The 19,091-nt window shown below is 35.5% G+C and overlaps 2 pseudogenes across 1 annotated transcript; one reads left to right on the top strand and one right to left on the bottom strand.

Moving 5' to 3' along the window:
* Window positions 1-10,203: 10,203 nt before the first annotated feature.
* Window positions 10,204-11,949, bottom strand: LOC143557304 (small ribosomal subunit protein mL104 (rPPR9) pseudogene; annotated as a pseudogene).
* A 1,543-nt stretch (window positions 11,950-13,492) lies between these two features.
* On the top strand, window positions 13,493-16,313 carry LOC143557293 (psbP-like protein 1, chloroplastic; annotated as a pseudogene). Its single transcript, XR_013139546.1, has 8 exons — window positions 13,493-13,530; window positions 13,611-13,704; window positions 13,786-13,869; window positions 14,883-14,965; window positions 15,132-15,254; window positions 15,459-15,530; window positions 15,835-15,931; window positions 16,173-16,313. The product of XR_013139546.1 is annotated as a psbP-like protein 1, chloroplastic (transcript).
* The last annotated feature ends 2,778 nt before the right edge of the window (window positions 16,314-19,091 follow it).

Raw genomic sequence — 19,091 nt, 5'->3', positions numbered from 1 at the left:
CCGTTATTAAAATCGGTAATCAATTTGTGTGTTGTCATATCGTCATATGGAACCTATGCACGCGCTTGGACAGGTCACTGCAAATCGTCGTTTGAACCATCTGTTTGAAGACCAAACCTATGTGACCCACAAATTAAACTGGTGCGAACCTTTCTGGTTTTGCAAATTGTCTCCGTGCTTAACTGCTACTTGAAGTGTTTGATCACAAACCTTTGACATCACAGCCCTTTACCAGAAAACATTTATGCTATCATTTTAAAAATAATACAGATATTACGTCCTATTAATATAGTAGTAAGTACTAAAGGATGTTCAACTCACTACTCATATGCGAAAGACTTAGTAATTGATAGAAAAGCAAGGATATTGGTTCGTAACTTCGTGTGAGGACGCAACAAAAACCATCTATTTGACTTATTTTTTTGGGGGGACTTATTTTTTTGAACTTAACCTCGTTATGATCATTTAGTATGATCTAGTTCTAGGTTACCTCGTCTTCCAATAGTTTTCAGGTCTTGTTACGCGTTAGCTCACAAGCCATCCCCTATTAAAAGACCCCAAGTTTTTTCTTGAATGCCGTCTTTCTTGTGTGGTTTTGTGTGCTTTTACTTAGGCGGGGTTTTGAATGGTATGCAAGCTTCGCCAGATTTATACAATCCAACCGAGCTAGGCTTAAAAAGTATATATAAGCATGGCAAACTGGGCAAGTCAGATGGGTTAGGCCGACATGTCAAAATGGGTTCGGGTCAATACGGGTTCTTAGTCCGATTCAAAGCAAGTTTTCTAAAAAAGTACAGATTTGGTTCGAGTTTCAACTGGTTTTAAGAAAACCAAGTCCAAGCTAAAACAAGCGGTTTGGTTTTTCAGGTAACAATTTGGTCTAGTCACAACAGGTTTTGATAAAAATGGACTCCAGTTCAAATAAGTCATTTTAGAAAAAACATATATATATATATATATATATATAAACATATTCACCGAGCATATTTTATTTATTGAGCTACCAGTAAGTCGTTTTAGAATATATATATAGGGTTAGGTTCAAATAAGAAGTTTGATTTTCCTAAGAAGGCTAGGAAGGAGGGTATTTTTATCAAAAGCCACTTACTTTAATCTCAAAACCCACTAACATTCATTTCAAAGACCCACTTACATCTTCACTTATATCCTACAACCACCACCACCCCACCGCCCACCGCCACCACAACCGTCACCCACCGCCACCACCTCGCTGGAAAAGTCCGAAAAAACACAATGGAAAACACTATGAAAAACACAATGTAAAAAACACAAACTGAATCCATATAAATGTTATCTAGACACCCGTATATACGATATATGGATGCTTTTATGTAAGTAAAATAAAAATTTGACTGGATTCTTTGGAAAAAAACACTATTAAAAAAACACAATAATAAAAACACAATAAAAAACACAAATGACACAATGTAAAAAATACAATGAAAAAAACACAATGAAAAATACTATTGTATAACACAATTTTGTAAAACACAATTTGTAAAAAACCCACTAATTTTTTTTTAATTTTATATTACAATATGGTACTCATATAAAATATAAAAAGACACTCGTTATTATGGTGAATTTGTTTTTCAATAAAAACGTCATAAAAAAAAGTTATTGACGTTTTAAAATGATGGGAGAATTTGGCATATGCCTTGCATGTGTAGAGAGAAAGTCAACAAATGTGTTATTCCTTTTATGCCCTCCCCTTTCTTTCATACTTGATTTCCCCCTAAACTAATCTCAACCCTCCATGCTCAAAATCAATGGACAAGATTACTTCTTTCCTTCCTACAAAAACTATACTTCCTATTATAACCTAACCCTATATATATATATATATATATATATATATATATATGGGAGGGATATTTTGAGAACCATGTTGAGTTTTAAGAACTTAAGAACTCAATTCTTGGCCACACATTTAATTAAATTGATTGGAATATGTGGTTAAGGTTAAACTTGATCAAAAAGTCAAAGTAGCAGAGAGAATAAATATGTAAGTGATTACACAAACTTTTACGTCCGTTACACATGTGTAAAAAGTCGACTCGGTGCGTAAAAAATTATGTAATTTTTTTACGTATATGTAACCTACATATATTATACATGTGTAAAAAAAATTCGAAAAAAAAATCATTACGTTGAGTTCTTTCAAGTTCTTAAAATTTAAAAGGATTCTCATTTGAAATCTCCCCTATATATATATATACATATATATATATATAGGGAGAGGATCAAGAGAAAACTTAAAAACTCCTAATTACTAAGGGTAGATATGTAAAATTGACCTAAAACCAAATTTCCCCCAAATCCATCCCCAGTTGACCTAAAACCAATTTTCCCCAAATCCATCACCGGCGATCAAGAATTGAAACATATATTTATTACTATTCATTCAAATCATATCCATGATTATCCAAATCAATCACGTAATCGATTCCTGCATATAATCCTATTCGACATTACACATCTACATCCTGATTCTGACACAAAAGCATGGCGATTGAAGGTATGATGTTGCGAATTTTAGGTTAAAATCGTTAAATCGTTCATGAATGTTGTGTTAATTAGGCTTGTTTTCACTATTGTTTGATCAGAAATAGTTTTGTATGAAGGATCCACCAACAATAATGCAGCGATTGATGATACACATGCTCAATCGTGTGATTCTAGGTCAAATACGCATGATATTGCAATGACTATCTCAGTAAACAATGAATTAATTGAATCCGCTGATGAAACTGATATCAATCAATACAACAACTCACTTACAACGTCATAAACCGACATCTCTTCGCGTTCTAGTGTATATATCAAAGATACATTGCAATATGCTCGTGTTGAACAGTGAGGTAACGTCTATTGATAAATGTATTGTGTATTTGTTATATGATTATATATTATATAATGGAACATTTTCATATCATGTACTGCGCACATGTACTATAACGTTTACTATTATGCCGAACATACCTGTTAAGTGTTATGTTATTTTTAATGCTCGTGATAATTGTTAACGCTCTGATACATGTGCATACTTAATGATAATTCATATACCTGCTGATTGTCCTATTATATATCCTACTCATGCTAACTGTTCTTATACGTGTGCTGCACGTACACTGTGCATACTATATGATAATGCTTCTGCTACATGTAAGCATGTTAAATATACCGGCTAATTATCTGTTACGTGTATTTATCGTGATGTCCATTAGCGCGTCTGATACGTGTGATGCACATACTCTGTGAATAATAGTTTATAATAATGTATATCAATACACACATTCTAATAATGTTTATAAATTATGTGTGCGGCTGTACATTCTAATATCTTGTATGCATTTAACACGATCCCGTTACACATGCTCTACACGCTTTTGACGATTTGATACGTGTGGCACTGCTGCGCACACATTATGTATTATAATAATGTGCATGTATTAAACACTAATTTTGCTATGCGTGTTCTAATCGCTTTTTAGCGATCTGATAAGTGTGCAGCACGTATAACGTGCATACTAACATATAACACGTACTCCATGTGTTTTGTAATTATTTATATTTTTTGATAATGTATACATATTTTAAACTCATTTTTTTAATGTTTACTATTGCAGGAGGCATGTCGATCTTTGTTTACTTGACGCCAAATGGCACAACATATTGGAAACCTGACGTGTATAAAGAATTCATACTTGTTATGCATGCAGAGTTTGAAACATGGGAAGATGTTGAACCATGTATAACACACATGCTGATAAATCTGGAGTTTCAACTCGTTTAGGCTCCCACTATTGATATGTCTGCTCCTGATACCTCTGCGATAGGGTTAACGTCTGATCATGGGGTTAAATGTCATGTCAGGCGGTCAGCCCGTTTGGCTTCTTCCTGACTTTGTGCTTGTTTTTTTGTATGCGCGTTACATCATTACATATACTCAATAAGCGCATAGTGCATTTGGTTGCGTATTATACTTTATAACATTTTGTTATTAATACATGTACATTGACCATTTGGAAAAAAAAAACTAAACTAATGTAATACACGCGTGTGTTATTTTGGTGTTGCATTTTATGTTTTGAAGATTGTGCATGTGCATTACATACATAAATATGCTTCGCTGTTTATCGTATGTTTCTAATGTGTATACGATGTATAACATTTACACACAATTTGACATATACATTGTGTCGTTCGGTTTTATATGCGTGTTACACGCGTGTAGTCCGACATCTGCACATTTGTTTACATACATAGACATGCTCCGCTCGTTTTATGTGTCCGTAATGTGCATGTGATGTATAACATTTACGCCTTGACATGTACATTCGTGTTGTTCGGATTTATACATGTGTTACACGCGTGTAGTCTGACATCTATACAGGTTGTTTATGTGCGCGCATATTTTTCGTTTTTCACAGACGTGTTGTGTTACCTATGCGTGTTGTGAAACTCCCATACATCCTTTAATACTTCGTGTTACACTTAGGCGGTGTACATTTTACGTGTGTCCTTATAGTGCATAGCATCATAAGCGTGCTCGTCCATACACTGTTCGGAATGTAAATATGTGTCAATCCTAAATCATATTTTATGTTTCTTTTAAAACATCATAGTTATAAAATCCTGGGCCGAACCCAGCATTCGTATATTACACATGTGTTACATGTATTTTACATGCTTTTCTTAACATATTTGTAAAACATGTAAGCTGTTACAACCCCCATCGACATGGCATGCGCGACTTTTGTAGTTGCCCGTGTACCTCACGTTATAATGCACTATCAGTTAATGAAATAGTTAATGCATGTGTGTGTTCCTGATTTTGGCCCGTTATATTCACATACATGATTCAAACATAATATGCATATGTTTCTACCATAGTAGACAGTTAACGCGTACTACCATTCATAATATTCAAACATCAGATTTTTCATAATATTCAAGAATCATATTTTTCTATCACAATTGACAGTTAACGTATGCTACCATTCACAACATATTTTAACGAAACCAAGTACATGTTTTTTTTTTCAATAAAAAACAAAATAGTTATAACAGATCAAACTCCCTTGAACGAAACCTTCTTAACCAAGCCTTCTGATAATAATATGCGGGCTGCATACTTCATTCGAAGAATCTTAATCTGCTCGGTCATTCTAACCTCATCGGTGCTGAAATCGCAATCAACAACTTTGCTGCCTCCTACATAACGCTCAATGTGTCGTATCACGAAAATTCCACATTAGGTAAAGTTTCTGTAATTGCCCATGTCAAATCAATATTTTTTGGTCTGGTCGCCCGCAATGTTATTGCCATCTCTTCATCCTTCGGGTGTCCGACCAAGCTCAGATAATTGCAAAATGATTCTCTCTGTGTTTACGAAAAAAACAACAAAAAAGTCATTTTTTAACAAACGCGTATCATTATAACACATGCTGGCATTCCGTTACATATATGCATTATTAATAAATACACATATGAACTGCATGCTCGCAACACCGATTATCTTAAATTATGCCCGACTTAACACTTTGTATGGAGTGTTCTTGTCCGCATAGTTATGACTATATCTACAATCGTACAGACTTGGTATGTATACTGATACATATACGTATTAATATAACCAAATAAAAATAAATATAATTAAAAAATACAATGATAATAATAATAATATTAAACACACATCACATATACAGTTTTGTCATGCCATAATAAATGTTATTTTTTTATGTACATTTTGTGTTAATTCATTGCCTACTCGATTTCACCATTCCCTTCACGTGTATGTACACATATGCATTACTATTTGCATGCGATACACATATGCATTACTATATGCGCGCATTGTTACGCGTATCGATACGTATACAAAAGGTGCATATACGCGTCGTAACAGCAACATCGGTAATTTTAAACGTTACTTCACATATGCATTATGTTGGTGTGTGTACCGATATGTATACGTATTAATATAACAAACAAAATATATATAATTAAAAAAGACAATAATAATAATAATAATAATAATAATAATAATAATAATAATAATGTGTAAAGTTTTTTCATGTCATAATAAATGTTATTTTTATGTATATATGCGTCAATTCATTACCTACTCGATTTATGTATATTTGTGTTAATTCATTGCCTACTTGATTTACCATTTCACGTGTATGTACACGCATGCATTATGATCTGCACGTGACACGCCTACGCGTTACTGTATGCGTGCATTGTTACACATACCGATACGTATACCAATAGTGCATATACGCGACGCAACAGTAACATCGATAGTTTTAAACGTTACTTCACATGTGCATTATGTTGATATGCGTACCGACACGCATACGTATTAATATAACCAGAAAATGAATATAATTAAAAAATACAATAATAATAATATTTAGTAAACACGCATCACATATACAGATATGTCATGTAATAATAAATGTTATTTTTTATGTATATTTGTGTTAATTCATTGCCTACTCGATTTAACATTTCATGTCTATGTACATATACGCATTACTATCTGCACGCGATACGTGTACGCATTACTGTATTTGCTCATTGTTACATGTACCTGCTAGTTTATCTTTCACGTGTAATTACGATATATAATATTATATAAAATAATAATAAGACGATTACCCGTATGTTCTCTTAATATCCTCTTCTTCCAACGCTTGCTGCCTGGTATTTGTCACTGCTCCCCTTTTTTTCGACTTCTTTTTATAATCTGCAATCCCCGTCAGATATTTACACACCAGTATCTCATCATCACTCATCATTTGGTCTACGTCCACCATTTGACTATTAACTGTGCTTTCAGTGACATTCAGGCTATGTTGCGCGCCGCCTGATTCTCGAGAACTAATACCGAGGCTGAAGCTCGGCATTCATATCTTTCATATTACACACACGTATCGCATCAACATTACTGATTTGTATCTGCATTACGATGTTTTAACACGTTTTTATTTAGTGCATTCGTGATACGATACTGATGCGTATACATGTAACACATCATTGGTATATGTATTAGGATGTCGGTAGTATGTGTATGTAATAAAAAATATATCAAGCATGATTTATTCAACTCGTACCAGTTGCTTCGGCATCCTCACCTTCAATGTTTCTCTCCTCTGCCAATGTTAAACGTTTCAGTTTAGGCGTGCGCGCCAATATACTCGTGTTCATAATACCTGTTGGAACTACATGCAATGTCATTTTTTATACAATATTGTGTTATCACAATACTACAGATCTGTGCTATGTTTACCTGCTCTGACATATGGTGTTATCCCCTGTTTTGCATCCTGCTTCTTTCCTGCCCGCACGTTCTATCGACTGCAAAATTTCAATAAAACGAGTATATTATCGTGACTTTACACATACGTGATACGCATGTATGTTATATTTATCTGTATTAACATGCGCTTCATCATCTAATATCCTCCTCTGTTTCACACCCTGCTTTTTTTTCTTGTCTACGCGTTTTCCTACCTGCAGTTTTCAGCAAAAAATATATATATATTATTGTGATTGTACACACACGCCCTAAACAAGTGTAATACGTGTAGGAAAAATACATATGTGATACAAAATCAATGCATGTAAGAAGAATACATCCGCAATACGTACGTGTAATACGTCTGTAATGCATGTACGTATTACACCATATCTGCAGACAACAAAAACTTGATTTCATCTTTTCATTTTTGGTTACCTAAATTATGAAAAACAACAATCATTTGTTTAGGTTTCGCTTACCTTCCGAAAATTTTACAACCTTACATACAATGCAATTGCATATTTCATACAAACAAACTTTAACACACTTTAACATTAACTCCCTTAGCCGGCATTGCATATATGTTTTATAAACACGCATACGTTCTAACGCACATCATCTACATGTCTGTGTTACATCATGATACACACATGTAATAAAACCAGATGTCCGCGTGTATATAATACATCTGCATCCAAACACGCGTTCCGTGTACTGCATATGTGCAATACTCAATTTGTATTCATCATTATAACAAATATATAAGGTAATACACGTGTGCATTATAATTGAATATTCGAACATATAATGACAATGTTTTGTTTAGTTAACGTATCTAACAGTATATGCATCCAGACAAGTGCAATTGCGCATAATAATCAATAGATTCAAATAGACATATAAGCACACCTAAGTTTATAGTATAATACACATGTGCATTATAATTGGATAATCAAACATATGTTTAAATTGTTCTATTCAATGAACATATCTAACAATTATGCAACCAAAATGCAGTATCCATGTACTGCATATGTGCACTAATTGCCTAATCATGCGAAATCGAGCAACAATTAACTGATGTCATCGCTTATACACCTAATCGCGATTTATACAATTAATCGACACTTGTGACATGCGTAATTGACGTTCTATATGCAAATTGGACGGAATCGTTAATTATAGTGTGCCTAATCGACTATATGAGTACAAAAACTTTGGTAATACACGCGAAATACAACTAATTGGTGGTTGTAACATGTTAGGTTATCTATCGTGATGTTTACCTGTTGTTTAATCTCTGTTTAGTGCTGGATTTTGCCCTCGATTTGCTCAAAACCCTAGTTTCCAGTGCAGTATGAGTGTAACAGAGGTCGGATATGAGGGAACAAATAGAATGGTGAAGTTTAATCAGGCGTTCATCTTATTTTTGTTTTGTTCTAATTCCAAAAATACCCTTGGCCATTAAAAAACCCACCTCTTTTTTTTTTGGTATACTTCCTTGTATTTTTTGCTATGTTTAAGGGTGATTGTATGAGTTTTTAAGTTTTCTCTATAACAGGAGTATTCTTTTGATCCCACCCCTATATATGGGTGGAATATAGTGAAAACTCATCTTAAAGAGAAAACTTAAAAACTACTAAAAAACTATTTTTAACTTTTTAAAAAAAAAAATTTAAGTTTCTTTTTTTTCCATTATTCTCATATGTTGTTATTGGTTCCAAATAAAAAACCCTTGTCAGTAACCTCGTCGGTATAGTGCGTATGTGTAATAGGGTGCATTGCATATATATATGCAAAAATGTTTGTATTGTATAGAATACAACACTATTGCACATATTTGATACACACTATTGTATATATGCAATGTAAGACTAATACACACATCGAATACACATTAGTACGTATGTGTAATACAACATTAACGCACATGTGCAACACATCGAATTTTATTTTTTTTATTATTTTTTCACATATAATACAACACTACTACACATATACAATATATAAATATTGAATATATGCAATTAAACACTATTAAACTCAAAAGTACATAGTAATACACATGTGTAATACAATTGTATCGCACAGTAATACATATGTGCATTACAGCGGGGTTTTTTTTTTATTATTTTTTTTTTTTTAGTTTTTTTATTTTTTTCGAGCAAAGAGTAAGAAAATATAAGAATAATGGCAAAAACAGAAATTTAAAAATATTTTTTTTATTTTTAATTAAAAATAATTCTTTAGAAGTTTTTAAGTTTCTCTCTAAAGATGAGTTTCTTTTGATCCTCTCCCTATATATATATATATATATAAACACATATTCACCGAGTATATTGTATTTATTGAGCTACCAGCAACGGGTTGGGGTAGTGTCTACAGTTGTGGCTACCACGACCAGATGATGGTGGTGTCGGTAGTGGGAGGCGATAATGATTGTGGCAGGGATGGATACTAAGGTAGTGAAGGTGGTAGAGGTGGTCCAGGTGGAGACGGCGGTGTCAAAATGGTTTCGACACAGACGGTGCTAATCTATTTGGACCCATGTAGATTAACAAGTTCTATAACATGGCCCTTTTTGGCATGCTATCTAGTTTAAGAAGACCCAAATGAACCTGCATGCAACTTTAACCCCCTTAATTAATCAGCCATTTAATATGATCATGATGAATACAAGCTAATTTCAAGGCTCAGCAAGTTTCAAACAAACTACAAACCATGAGCTATTGGACTGAATAATGTCCAGACATATCACAAGTTTAGTCAACAAAATGACCTTCAAGATCCTTTTTCTCATTACAGTCTTACCCATAACAACATATTATTGCGGCATAAAAACTGAAACAAACATCACCAAGAGGCAAGACCTTTCTCATTAAACTATTGAAGCAATAACTCCAAAGTTCTTTTAAAAACAAATGTCTAAAAATCAACTTAAGAACACTCTATCCTGAGTTCATAACATCTCAAACCTATTTCAAAGTTTATTTGTAAACAAGAAGCAAAACATAACAAGCTCAATGATAATAAAATCATCGTACCGACAACGATTCTTTAATTCTTTAATCGCGCTTAATACGCCCGCCTTTGCGCTTTCTTCGGCTTCTTCACGAAACTCAACCTGATCTTCTTAAGCGTTCTCCTCTTTCTCGCCATCTTTTCTGGCAGCGTCTCTCGTTTCTTCTCCTTAACCAATTTAGGCTTCTTAAAGAATCTTGGATCCAACTTATAAGCTTTTACTACGACCGGTAACCCCTTATTTTCAGCTTCTTTAAATAAAGCATTCGCCTTTTCCACACGCCCGTGTGCACACAACTTCCCCATCAAAAGATCATAAGTCTTGACCCCGGGCTCACAATCTTTCTTCATCTTCGCAAACACATTCAACGCGTGATCAATCCTCTCAATTCCACACAAAATCTTGAGAAACTCAAAGTACGCCTTTTTATCAAGATTATCCCCAAATCCAGCCGACTTCATTTTAACAATCATTTCATCCCCCTCACCGATTCTCGCAGCTTGATACAAACTCTTGATCAAAACAAGAAACGTTTCCTCATTCGGATGACACCCCCACTCCCCCATCCGATCAAACAAACCCATCGCGTCTTCAGTCTTACGAATCTTACACAAATTACTAATCAAAATATTAAAAGTTTCCACATTTCTCGGAACCCCTGCAACATCCATATCAATCAAAACTTTCTCCACTTCCGACTGAAGCCTAAACGGATCCTTCTTCCTACAAAGCTTACACACACAATCAAGAATAGCGTTATACGCAACCGCCCCAATCTCAAACCTGCCCCGATACATTTCCTGCGTTAACCTCCTCGCTTCATCAAGTTTCCCATCAACACACCACCCTTTAATCAACGTATCACAAATAAACTCATCCGGGAAAAACTCATTCGCAACATTAGTAACCAATTTTTCCGCGTAACTCGCAAACCCATAATCGCACAACCTCGACACAATAACCTTCAAAGAATCCAAATTCCTCACAAACCCATAATCAATTTCCATTTTCTCAAACAATGCCACCACTTGTGTCGGCCTACCAGCCCGAACCAGCCGATCAACAACAGACTCAAAAGCTTTCGCACCCGAAATTTGCTTACTTGCAACAAGAACTTCATGGGTCGCCTTGAAATCTTTCCTCCGGCCAAAATAATCGATGAAATACGCTAAAGATTCGTCTGTGAGCTCAAAATCGGATCTTGTTGAAACCCATTTGTGGAAATCAAGAGCCGTGCGTCCTGCATCTGGGGATAGATTAAGCGCGGTGTGGATAATATTATTAGTTAAGGTAATATGGGATAAGCTTAAATCAAGACGGTTGGGTAATGGAAGAGATTGGTCATCTGGGTGTTTAACAAGTTCGTGTGAGATTGATTGAGCAATTTCTTGTGAGTCTTGGATTAGGGTTTGTGAGGAAAAGAATTTGGGGAAAGTGAGTGAAATGGGTGTGGAGAATGAGTAGGGTTTTGGGTGGAGATGATGGTAATGGGTTGGTGGTGGTGGTGGTGGTGGTGTGGAGAAGTAACGGCGGCGGAGGAGTGTCCGGAGATGAGCCGCCGTCAACGACGGAGGTGGCCTGTGCATATTTGGTTTGGTGATGGATTGAAACAAGATGAGGGGTTTAATTCAAGGTTTCAAGATTGTTTGTTGTTCTTCTAAAACCTAAAATGACTTGACCCGGATAAGATCGAATTCTCAATCCGGATAGTGTAAAATAAACCATTTCTGGTTGGTTAATAAAAGTCAAAACCGGTTTATGATCGGTTTCTTGATTGGTTTGTGGTCGGCCGGTTTTTGGTTCAGTTAACTGGTTTCGGTAAAAAGGATTATAAACTAGTCCTGAACCTATGGTTTCAATTGATTCTAACGATTCCTACACAATCGATTATAAACCGGTACGGTTTTTCAGTTGGGTTGGTTAGGCGGTTTATGTGGACCCCTCTAAAAAGACCACTTTGCTCAATTTATTTACGGATTTACCTTTTGCCCATATTTTATTAGGGTATAATTCTTTATTGGCAAAGCAAACAAGATGAGAGCTTTAGTTCAAGATGTCAAGATTGTCCGCTAAGCCTAAAATAAAATGACGGACTCGGGTTAGATCCGAATTTTCAGTCCGGATAATATAAAAAGACTACTTCACCCAATTTGTTTTGAGGGAATAAGGCTTGTTGTTATGGGATGCAAAGCCCAATGTGGTCCGACTTCAACGCCCGACACACTAGGGCGGTAAGGGACGTGCTTCAACACATTAACAGGCGAACACATGGTGGGACCCAAATGCTAAAGCGTTGGGGCTTTAAACCACAACATGATGTTAAAAGGGTAGGATTTTTAGATGACGTGACGCTTTAATTTGATATTTAAACCCCTTCACAACAGCCGGCCTAATATATATAATTTTTTTTTTGTAAGACAAGATGAGAGCTTCAATTCAAGATTTCAAGATTAATGACGACCCGGATTAGATCCGGATTCTCAAATCTGAATCTGTAAAAAGACTACTTTACCCAACTTGTATACTTGTTTCTAATATTTTCGAAGGGTATAACAGTCTTTTTAGGTTAAAGGAATATGAGAGGCATATAAGTGGATATTGGATAGAATGAGATATAAAATATATATTTGTATGATGATGTGGTTGCCATAAAATCAAAAATAAAACTGAAAAATCCAACTTCTGCTTCATATTTTGGCCACAATTCTTGCTTCTATTGGCCAAAATCCAACAAGGTACACTTATAATCTTATCTTTTTTATTATTTTCATTATATTGATTGATTCATGTATGTATGTATGTATGTATGTGTTCTTGTATGTTAATATTATTCATACAACAGGGTATTCTAAATTATTTAATTTCACTCCAGATTTGTTAAGAATGGTGGGTTATATGATTTGAGTGAAATGCAATTTGCAATTTATGTATAGGAATCACCTGAAGTTAACTTTATTGTATTCTAATGGTGCTTGTTATTTATTAACTGCCCACATGTTGTTTGATGAAAGTCCTCAATGAAATTAACTTAATAATCTTAGCGACTAAACTGTGCAAATTTAACAGTCTGATCATTGTTTACGATTATAACAATTCGGTCAGAGTGATTGCAGTTAGGCATTGCGTTATCCAGCCAACCGAAACAATGTCTCTGCAGCAATTACCTTGTACTCAGGTTAATCTCTTCTCTATCCTTTTGGCCGGTTTTCGGTAAACAAAAGTCAACATCATTTCGTTTTGACCCGCTTGTGTCAGCTAGGGATATGTACCAATGGTCGGTTTCGAAAAGGTGTGCCCTTTATTGTAAAAGCAGAGCAAATATCAGGAGCAGCTTCAAAAAGTGTGGAAGGTAAGTATCTAAATTTTCATTTGGAATATCCCATTGTTTTTTACATTTCAGTATATGATAATCAGAGTTTGTTTTGTACAGATAAAGCTGGGAGGCGTCAAATGCTTGCCACTGGTGTAACAATTGCTCATTGGTTGCTTTTGTCACAACAAAAATCAACCGTGTGTATGTAACTTTCCCTGCTGATTGATAATTATTTTACTTAAATTTACACAAGGTAAAATGGGCGGATTGGGCAAGTTAGGTAATTCGTCAAAATGGGTCGTGCCCAGATGTGTATTTTGTACCCATAATAACGGGTCATATTAACATGTACACTCTTTTTTGCAAGATTTTGTTTTGTACGTTATCACAAATATGCAATTTATTAGTAGTAATCAGGAGGTTTATACAGTAAAAACACAATATAGTTGACTTTTAACATGTTTGACCCAATTCCCTTTTAGCTACTTTTTTATATCTGTTGGAGATGAAACATAACTAAAATCGGCCCATTATATATAAGTTATAGTAGCTTGTAAACGAACCGAATGATGAGTGAATCATTCAGCGGGAAGTTCGTTTATTTAATAAACGAACGAACATGAACAAAATTTTTGGTCATTTAGTCAAACGAATGAACATGAATACATGTCTCATTCGTTCATTTTTGTTCATGAACATTCATTTAAATTAGTTTATGTTCGTTTAATAATCTCGATTTTTTAGGCCCATTATAATTTAGTCTGGTTTTAATAGCTCTTTAGGCCCCGCGCAATGTTATTCACATTTACTTTAATTGGTTTTAGACTTTTAGCTCGGTTATGTTTGTTCATTCATGCACAATAATGTTTGTTCGTTTACGTTTGTGAACTGGCCGTTTACACTGTTAACGAACGAACATAAACACACTCATTATTACGAACGAACACGGGCAAGAAAACCTTGTCAGTTTAATTGTTGGTGTTTGCTTGCTTCTTCGGTTGAAGTTAACAAGCAAACACAAACATGCTTTGTTTGTTCGTTCGGTCCATTTATAGGCCTAATTTATAGATACTGTATAAATAATTTTACCTATTTATATTTTCAGGCTTACATTTCCTTTATGGCCTTATTAAGATTTGACTTTCATGTTGTGTGATTGATTAACTCATTTAATAATCACGGTTTTCTAAGAGTAAACTTTTGATATGACTCAGTTGCTGCAGAAAACGTGAAGGGATTTTTACCAGTCACGGATAAGAAAGATGGATATTCGTTTATATATCCCTTTGGATGGCAGGTATAATTTATGTTTCGTTTTCTTTTAATTCCTCTATTTTATGGAAACTATACTATATTTAGGCATAGAGTTTGATCATCTTCCAATTTTCATGAACAGTGGGAATAATTTCTTTCCTTTTTAGATCTATTTATTTTATTATTTTTATTATTATTTTTTGAGTCAGGAAGTTGTTGTTGAAGGGCAAGACAAGGTTTTCAAAGACGTTATTGAACCTTTAGAAAACGTTAGCGTTAATGTGTTCCCTACAAACAAAGAGAACGTTCGAGATCTTGGTTCCCCACAAGAGGTTTGCTTAATATGTATCAAAAATTTTCAGAATATATATAAAATGCACATTTAAAAATCATGTGCATTTATTTTTATTGTTTCATGCATCTTATAATAACACTCGGTTCTAAAAGTATGTTTTGTGTTTCACTTTTTGAAACTCGTTTGTTAACATGTGTTATGACCCTCAGAAATGCTAGAATAATGCAATGATTATTCTCAGGTCGCGGAAGCATTAATTAAAAAGGTTCTTTCTTCCCCGACACAGAAGACAAAACTACTCACTGCAGCTGAGGTTAGATTCTTAAATATATCTACATATGCAACATTCCTCCATTACCGACTTCCTAAATTTGACATACTTTTTTAGCTTTATATACATGGCATTTTTTCTGTAGCTACTATAGTTTACTTTAACCGAACGAACTTAAACGTATGGTATAGTCGTTTGTTTTGTTTATATATGGTATATTTATGTTTTAGTCGTCTTATATAGGCCAACATAGTTATCGATTTTTCTACACAAAAGATGTTTTCCTTTTAATTCTCCTTATTTGCTTGAGAAAAATTGAAGTATAATTTGCCTTTCTATTTCGCAGCATGATGTTGATGGGAAAGCTTATTACACCTTTGAATTTGTTGCTCAAGCTCCCAACTTTACTCGCCATGCTCTCAGTACAATCACCATTGGCAACGGTACAAACCACGCTCAAATGGGTCGGGCCTGACTGAGCCTGACCATCAACTTGTTTTTGTCCTTTAGAAATTATATGAATAATTTACATTTTAACCAAGTTTAAAGAGGTTACTCATTTGTCATGATGTCAATAAGATACAGCCCGAGTCAACCCATTTCTGGTCAGACCAGTCAAAGTTGCGCGACTTCTAAATTTCCAAACTTTGCTGTGGCTGATTTTTGTTTGTTTTGCTGTTTTAGGGAAGTTCTACACTTTGACACAGGGGCGAATGAAGAAGATGGGGCAAGATGAAAGATAAATTGACGGTGATCGAATTGTTCACGGTGATGAATGAATATTCATTCATTGTTTCAGCTTACACTCAGGCTATCCAAGCTTAACATATATAGGAGTATTTGTATAAAAATTTAAGTATCTTTTTCTGAGTATATTTGTACAGTTTGTCGTTAAATACAATTCAATTTCTTTACAAGATTTGCTTTTTGTGTAGCAAACACACACACATGCGCACACAGAGTAAATTGCACTTTTTGTTTTTCAAGCATATAGAAAGTTCGGGTGTTATCCTTAAACTAAAAAAATAGCAAGACACGTCCTTTATGTTTTAAAAAAGTTTACATGTTTCGTTCTTTCCATTAACGGCCTTTATGGCAAGTAGGTGGTACTGACGGAAAAACTAGCCCGCCTCCTTCGGCACCGAAAATTTTTTCTTTACCAATCGGGTTCTAAGACCGGGACAACATGTAATAACTATAAAGAACACATGATAAAACTATACAAATATACAAAGTAAGGATAAACTGGAGTATGGCTAGCTTTATCATTTACAAGTCACTCTTAGATAAGAAAGAGTTTTAGTTTTGATTATTTTATTTGATGCAGACACCACCAATATATATAACTTTTGCCTAGGTTAATGTATATAAAAACTTAAAATCAATTAAAATATCAACTATGATAACTAGTGTCAATATTTAAGGTTTAGTTCATAGATAGTTCAATAAAACATCATGGTACCAATTGCAGATATAATGATTGGATTCCAACATCATGGTACCACTTGCATACCTTAAGCAAAAGCAATCATGCAGATTTGTTTATCCCGTTCTAGTATTTGTTTGTGTATTTGATCATGTACGTGTTTGTGTTCTTCGTCTATACACCAATAAACGAGTCTAGGAGGATTCCGCACTCCTAGACCTCGTGCGGATCTCGTATCGATCGCCGACGCCCCCGGGGGACTAACAAGTGGTATCAGAGCCTAGGCTCTTATGCTATGGTTCGAGATCTGCGTTTTGGTGTTTCTGCACGTTTCTGTGCGTTTCTGGCCGAACAGCGCCGCAGGCGAAGTTATTGTTCATTCAGGCGAAGTTATTGTTCATCAGGCGAAGTTGCCGTCACTGTTCGTAGGGTTTCAGCGAAGTTATGAACAGGCGAAGTTATGAACAGGCGAAGTTATGAACAGGCGAAGTTATGGCCAGGCGAAGTTAGCAGCCAGGCGAAGTTATGGCCAGGCGAAGTTATGGCCAGGCGAAGTTATGGCCAGACGAAGTTAGCAGCCAGGGCGAAGTTTATGGCCAGGCGAAGTTATAGCCAGGTGAAGTTAAAAAAAAAAAAAAAAAAAAAAAAAAAAAAAAAAAAAAAAAAAAAAAAAAAAAAAAAAAATTGTTTGGAGTTTTCGTCTGTATGGCCAGGTGTACACGATTATTGTGAGACCAGAGATGTTGTTCCGTCAACGAGTGATCTTGTTATCTCTTGGTCTTACGTGTGAACAAATACGTGTCAACTCTGGATTTGGAGTTGAGGTTGTGAATGGGATATTGTTTGAAACTGGATATTGACACATATTCGGGTGTTTGTGGGCAATGAAATTGTTGTTGTTCGTGGTTGACCAACCGAAGAAAGTCAAATTGAACTGAAGGTTTTCGTCATTACTGGATTGCGGTCAGAGCATATTATTTATGTTATTTTCAAGGCGTTCGAGAATTGATCCTGAAACGGTGATGCTATTTATACGAGTGAAGATTCTGGAACAAGTTGGATTTAACCGGGAATTAAAGTGTCTATGTTCTTGATTGTTATCCCTGGTGATTGAAGATGCTTCGGATTAATTAATGGTCATGTGTTAGATTCTGTCAAGGTGGTTTTGTGATGAAATTGATCACCTGATGTTGAGTAGTTGAAGATTAAACCTTATCGTATGCCGACGAGTTGGTGAAGTTGTGGAGGAAGCCCAACTTCATGTGTTGGTGAAGTCAGATGGACTCACGTGATTGGTTGAGATGATCTATTGGCACGAGGATGCATGCATTTCAAAGACCTCAATCGTTATAGTCGGAGAAGCTACACTGAAGGGGAGATCTGATATGGAAGACGCTGGGTGATTGGTAGATTTGTGAAGCTACAGGACAGTTTCAGACACGGCTGGTTGACTGCAAACAGGAAGATCATCAGTTAAGAGGGAGTCTGTTGGTGCATGTTTTGTAACAGATGATCTTTCGTGTTTGTTAGAATTGAGAGCAACGGTCAAAGGGGAGACTGTTGGTGCATTTTGTGACCGTCGCTATGCAATTCTGACCAGCGAACGCCACAGGCGAAGTTAGCACAACTTCGCCTTAGGCGAAGTTAGAACAACTTCGCCAACGGCGAAGTTGTAACAACTTCTGCCTTAGGCGAAGTTATCACAACTTCGCCAACGGCGAAGTTAGCACAACTTCGCCTACTGAAGCCCAGGCCCGTGAATGTTTGTCTATATATAGTTGTGTCTTGTTTAGTTTTAGGAATCCAGAAATTAGTGTGTGTTTGAGCAGCTTGTTTATTGAGAGAGAGTAAGAGACTAGAGTCGTGTGAGACGACCCGAGGTAGAGCTCACCTCGGGTCAGTCGTGTTTCTGTTTATGTTACGGTATGTAACGTGATTATTTTATATATGAATCTGCAGATTTGTTTATCCCGTTCTAGTATTTGTTTGTGTATTTGATCATGTACGTGTTTGTGTTCTTCGTCTATACACCAATAAACGAGTCTAGGAGGATTCCGCACTCCTAGACCTCGTGCGGATCTCGTATCGATCGCCGACGCCCCGGGGGGACTAACAAGTGGTATCAGAGCCTTAGGCTCTTATGCTATGGTTCGAGATCTGCGTTTTGGTGTTTCTGG

This window comes from Bidens hawaiensis, unplaced genomic scaffold (assembly GCF_021521415.1).
Source record: "Bidens hawaiensis isolate Kalapana, Puna unplaced genomic scaffold, B.hawaiensis_p1.1 tig00018875_1, whole genome shotgun sequence".
Lineage (NCBI taxonomy): Eukaryota > Viridiplantae > Streptophyta > Magnoliopsida > Asterales > Asteraceae > Bidens > Bidens hawaiensis.
Note: the sequence above shows the minus strand (reverse complement) of the source record. Positions and strands in the feature narration are given on the sequence as shown.